This window comes from Tupaia chinensis, unplaced genomic scaffold (assembly GCF_000334495.1).
Source record: "Tupaia chinensis unplaced genomic scaffold, TupChi_1.0 Scaffold000043_1, whole genome shotgun sequence".
NCBI lineage: Eukaryota > Metazoa > Chordata > Mammalia > Scandentia > Tupaiidae > Tupaia > Tupaia belangeri.
The window spans coordinates 532,474-538,399 of NW_006159499.1; the positions used below are offsets into that span (position 1 = coordinate 532,474).

The 5,926-nt window shown below is 42.4% G+C and overlaps 1 pseudogene; it reads right to left on the reverse strand.

The window, feature by feature from the left end:
- Positions 1-3,452: 3,452 nt before the first annotated feature.
- LOC114008425 (uncharacterized) lies at positions 3,453-3,552 on the reverse strand (annotated as a pseudogene).
- Positions 3,553-5,926: the final 2,374 nt, after the last annotated feature.

The window sequence follows — 5,926 nt, forward strand, 5'->3', positions numbered from 1 at the left end:
GCCCCGACGGGGCGGGGGTTGGCCACGGGAGCGGGCGGGCTCCGCCAGCGCCGGGCGCCCGCGAGGATTTGCCGTTTCTCCTCCCGGTAGAGCGCTCCGTTCAGAAGTCGGGCGGGCAGAAAGGAGCGCTGTGCGAAGTTCTGGGAGCCAGGCTAGAAATGAATGGGGCGGGGGGCGACCTTCAATCTCTAACACTCACGCAGGACTGAGTGCACTTTCATACATTTTGAAGCAGTTCGGCCCGAGAGGGGAACGCGTGTCGCCTTTCAGTGTAAACCAAATCACACGGATCGTTTGAGGTCCCAATTTGTATGTAGAACACTCAGACATTCACAGGAGCAAATTTTGTGAAAGAAAATATAAAAGAGTGTTAATGGTTCCTGGAGTTTTTGGAGGAATAGTCCACAGGAGCCGTCTGTCATCTTCTCCCACCCACCCACGCCCTTTAAAAGACCTTTGCGGATTGCCCACCTTGGACGAGAGACTTCAGCGGAGATGGTGATGCTAAAGGGATTGGCGAGGATTGGGAGAGCAGAAAATGAAGGCAGCACTGAATCAGCTGAAGCGGAAACATAATAGGAATAGTTTTATTTCTTGCCCCCTTCCCTTCTTATTTTTCACTTGTTGCACAAATGACAGATTCTGCCTCAATGAGTTGCAGTCCGGTGGGGAAGAGAGACGGACAAACGCAATGGGTTACTATGCGGTGGACTATAAGGGTTTCCATAGAGGTGTGCCCAGGTGTTACATAAGCACAGAGGAGGAGGGCACCCAAGTAGAGGGGTGGGTACCCTGAGTCTTGAAGACTAAGTGGGAGTTCTCTGGCAGAGAAGTAAGGCAGAGGGGGTGGAAAAGTGTTCTAAACAAAGGGAACCACTAATCATTACATAATATTTCCCTCAAGGAGTTTTTACTATAATTGTCTTAGCCATGCTAATGATGAGAATATGTATTGTGTACATTTATGTTTATTCTACAGCAGTCTTGAATGAACAGTGTTGTACGTAATACTTTTCCCCCTTCACTTTTAAATAACTCCTAGAAGTGTGATTGCTATATAGAAGATACAACTATTTTGTAATTTTTTTTTTTTGGAGAGTTTTTTGCTATAGGGCGCGTGTGCTCACCAGAAAGACAGAGAGAGACAGAAAGTGAGAAATCACTCCCCAGGGAGATGGCCACACCACAATCCCCTCTCCTCCATTCTTCTCTTGGGATCTTGGGCACACACACACACACACACACACACACACCCCCAGCTTGAGTTTAAGCCACCAGGTCCAGGACTCAAACTGTGGTAGACCACATGGGAGTCCAGCGACATAACCATTACACCAACTGCTAGTCCCATATTTTGTAATTTTTAATAAAGCATTGTTTAATGATTTTCCTAAAAAGTTGAATTATTTTGTACCGAGATATCATTTAAATATATAGCATTCAGGTGACGAACTGCCTGTTTTTTATTTCAAGTCTGATAAGATTGGTATTGGGTTTATTAGCACACCATAAACCATAATGGAATACATGCATTATTTTGCTTTTTATGACTCTGGTAAAATACTAATTGAATTTGTTTGAAAATTGAAAAATACTGGATCAGTGCGTTTAATGCCTATAGGAGACACCTGGCATGTATCAGGTGGGTTTCGGGGATGAGAGTGAAAAGGGAACAAACTAAAGCAACACCAAAGCTTGTCTTTGATTGCCCTTCTTACTCTGAATCAAGAGAAAACAGCTCCACACAAGACAGAACAAGCAAAGAGGTTTCCACACCTTTTTGCAAATTTCAGAATAACATTAGCAGAATCAAAGGCACCTAAGATCCTACCCAGAGGTCACTGTAACTTGGAAGAGGAAGGCTGGCCACATGTTTGGGAATTTCCAAAAATCTACATGTTTCCCAACTCAGTCTCTGTTGACATCTGCACCCACAAGGAGAAAACAATATTGTGACACTCAAAAGAACACTAGGGCAATAGGTAATTTAGGCAATATGGACAATGAAAGGATGTGTTTTGCTTTTTACCAATATTAAGCTAGGGTATTAAAGAAAGCTGCAGCATGGAGCAGAGATCATTTTTCAGAGACTTATCTGTGGTTTGTACTGTGGGCATTCCCCTAATAGCCATTCAGCACCTCGTATGTGTATTTTATACTTTGTGGGAGGAGAGAGCAAGACTTTGCTCCTCTTGGCTTTAGCGGTTCACCTTGATTGAATGAACAAATCAGGGTGGTCTGCATTGATTTTTTTTTTTGGGGGGGGGTTGGCTTATTGCTTGTTTCTTAGTTAAAAAAAAATTATTCTGATAACACAACGTGAGATCTACCCTATTAACAAATGTTTAAGCGTAAAATATATTATTGTTGACTATAAGTAAAAGGGGGTTCAACAAATCTCTAGAGCTTACTCATCTTGCTTGACTGACCTGATGCCAATTGAGTGGTCACCCGTCATTTCTCTCTTTTCCCTCTACTCTCTGAGTCTCTGAATTTAACTTTTTAGACACCTCATATAAGTGGAATTGTGCAGTTCTCATCTTGCTGTGACTGGCTCATTTCACTTAGCATAATGTCCCCAAAGTTCATCCATGTTGTCACATATTACAGAATTTCCTTTTTAAGGCTAATAGTAGAGTCCTGCTGTAGTATTGAGGGAAATTGCTTCCAGGACCCCTACAGATACCAAAATTCGAGGATGTTCAAGTCTGTTATATAAGATGTGTAGTGTTTGCCTACAAACTGTGTACATCTCCCCTCATATGTCTTAAATCATCTCCAGGTTACTCATAATACCGAATACAATGTACATATTATGTACACAGTTGTTACTGTATTGTTTAGGGAATAAGGATGGGGAAGAAAGGTCTATACATGTTTAGTACTGATACAGCTTATTTTTTTGCATATTTTTGCCCTGCAGTTGGTTGAATCCACAGTTCTGGAACCAGAGGTTCTAGAAGACCAACCATAGTTCCTTGTATGCAGATACCACATTTTTCTTTTGCCCATTCATATTGATAGACATTCAGGCATTTTCCACCATTGCCCTCGCCTTCCGCTCTTTCCTTTCCACACCATTACTCTTCTTATGAGGATTAAGACTTAATGCAGCAAAAGCGCTTAGAAGAGTGCCTAAGACATTAACTTTTCGCGAATATTTGTTGTTGTTACTGGTGTCATTGTTATTCATGTAATAAGGACTAGCTCAATCAAAGGGAAGCCATATTTCAATGGTTAGGGATGCCGTTCTTTCTCCTTAGATGGGGGCGGAGAAGCATGTATGACTACTGGTGACGTATTTAGCCAGGAAAGGAGCCATCCCAACCATACACCTACTGAACAGGGAGGAGCAGAGGAGGCCACACCCTGCCCAACCTGCTCTTGTAGCGTTACTACTTCTTGGCCTTTTCTATTGTTTGAACTAAATGCATCCCATTTGCTACCTCTGTCATGAGAGGGGGGATTTCTGTTACTTGTCCTTGCACAGGGGCCATGCTAATCTTCTCTGTATCGTTCCAATTTTAGTATATGTGCTGCCAAAGTGAGCACCTGTTACTTGTCAATGTAAGTACCCTGACACCATGCCTAGGTCCTCATTTTAATTAACGGTTCAAAATGCGGACATTGGCATTTTATTCTAAGCATGAAGTTGTTCAAGTATGAATGAAGTCTGACCGCCGCGGCAGATGAAGACAACGACCCAGTGTGTTTGTTTACTAGGGCTGCTGTAACAAAGGGCCCAGACTAGACGGACAAAACAACAGGGATGTGTTTGTTGTTCCCAGTGCTGGAGGCCGAAAGTCTGGGCCCGAGGTGTCAGCAGGGTGGGTTTCTCCTGTGGCGTCTTCTCTCTGTGTGTTTCACAGGTCTTCCCTCCATGAGTGTCTATGTCCTGGTTTCCTCTTGTGACTATTTCAACCTAAGAACCCACCCTAATAGCCTCATTTTAACTAAATTACCTCTTTAAAGACCCTATTTCCAAATACAGTCACATTCTGAGGACCTAGAGGTTAGGACTTCAATGTATGAATTTGGGGAAGGGACACGAATTAACCCTATAATGTTCAAGAGGACGTAAATGATATGGTGTAAATTATTTAACATCATAGCTTCACCCTTATTCCAGTTTTCTTCTCCAGGTTTATGTGTAAGGGCTGCAGAAGGGAGAGAGGTTGAAGTTAGAAAAGTCCCCTCCGAGAGTAACTCCAGCAGGTGATAGACCTCTGGCTCAGTCTATTCATAAATGTCTGCCCTGAAAGAACAATCCACATTAATGCTAAGAAAGCCAATGTAAAAGTAGCTCTGGTTATTGGATTCTTTGTGAACCTCTGTGAGGATGTCAACGCTGCTAAAGAATCCATTTCAGGCTGATCTCTCATTTTTCTCTCCTTTAACACTTCTTAGCTAAACTGTTGGTGCATTGTTGAAGAATAGAATCTCATTGCAGGACATGGTTGAACAGCTGTTTCTGTGTTCTTTCTCATTTCAGTAAAGCACAGTTCCAAAAAAATTTAGAGAGCTTGGTTTGTATTCCTAGGTTAGCCACTGAATCGAAGGCGTCGTGCTAAAGGGAAAAGCTGTGTGACATAGAAGAGACACTTTCCCTCTTTGTGCTCAGTTTCTCCTAATGTAAAATGAAGTCATTGGATTCTGTGATTTATTTTTTTATTTATAATTTTTATTATGCATGTAGTGGGGGTGGGGACAGATCTCCTTCCTCAGCCTCCCAAGCAGCTGGGATCACAGGTGCGCATCACCCTACCCGGCTTTGCAGAGTGCCCTGTGAATCCAACCTGGCCACTCCCATGTGGCCTTGACCTACCAAATAGCAGCATCTATTAGTTCATGCTCCCACAGCTGTGTCCGAATGCCAGGATTTCCAAGGTTGTATCTGTCTATTCACTATATGATTGGATGAAGAGAAAGTATGGTGGTGTTTTTATTGAGCTCCGTTAATAAGAAGTGCATTTATTATTTCCAAAACTCTCTTCCAATTATTTAACATCCCCCCCCAGATCAGGTATTCATAATGATGCACTTCTCCAAGAACTAGATCCAGATCGTTTGTCTTTGAACATCTATTGTCTTTATCTCACTATATAATTTTTTTTCTGGAGTGAGGGAAGGTTAGGGAAGAAGTGGTGGAAGGCAGCATTTACAGGAGACTATTTTATTGTTGCTATTCAGCCTACCACACATCCCAGAGAAGGAATGCTCCAACCCAGAAGTTCATAACGTCAAAATCACCTGCGAGATTTTCTAAGGACACTTGAGAAGTGATGCTACTCAAAATTTTGAATCAGTAAATCTGGGAAAGGGTCTAAATTTGTGAAAAATTCTACAGATATATTGCCATGCACCACCAGTGGGTTTGGTCTAAACCATGTCCTTATTCACATGAAATCATTCCCAGGTCCTTTTAGTCAATGACACTAAAACCCTTTATATTGTACAGTACAGCTTACAGTAATGGAAATATACCTGTGATCAAAAACGCCAGCCCCAGAGTGTGGTGGTTAGGTGCTGTGCAGAGAAAGCCAGATCCCACATGGACAACCAGGGTTTGAGTCCTGCCCCAGTCTACTTGAAAAATGCATATGGCCAGGACTTAGACAGGATGGGAGAACTGGAGTAAGGGGGATAGCAGTGCGCCTGGACCTTGTTGGGGAGCTCTCTCTCTCTCTCTCTCTCTCTCTCTCTCTTTCTCTGGCATTATAAAAAAGAGAGAGAGTGAGAAAAGATAACTTTTTCAAAGTTACATGTTAGGAGTTTTAGTTGGTTGTATGAAACAAAAAAAGTAATTCAGAAAACTTGACCTGTTTTGCCATTCCAAATGCAGGTAGAGTTTCCAAAACTAGATAGACTGTTTTGAGGCAGAGCTTTTGTATTCTAAGCAACAAAACTTTGGTATTTGCAAAGATTG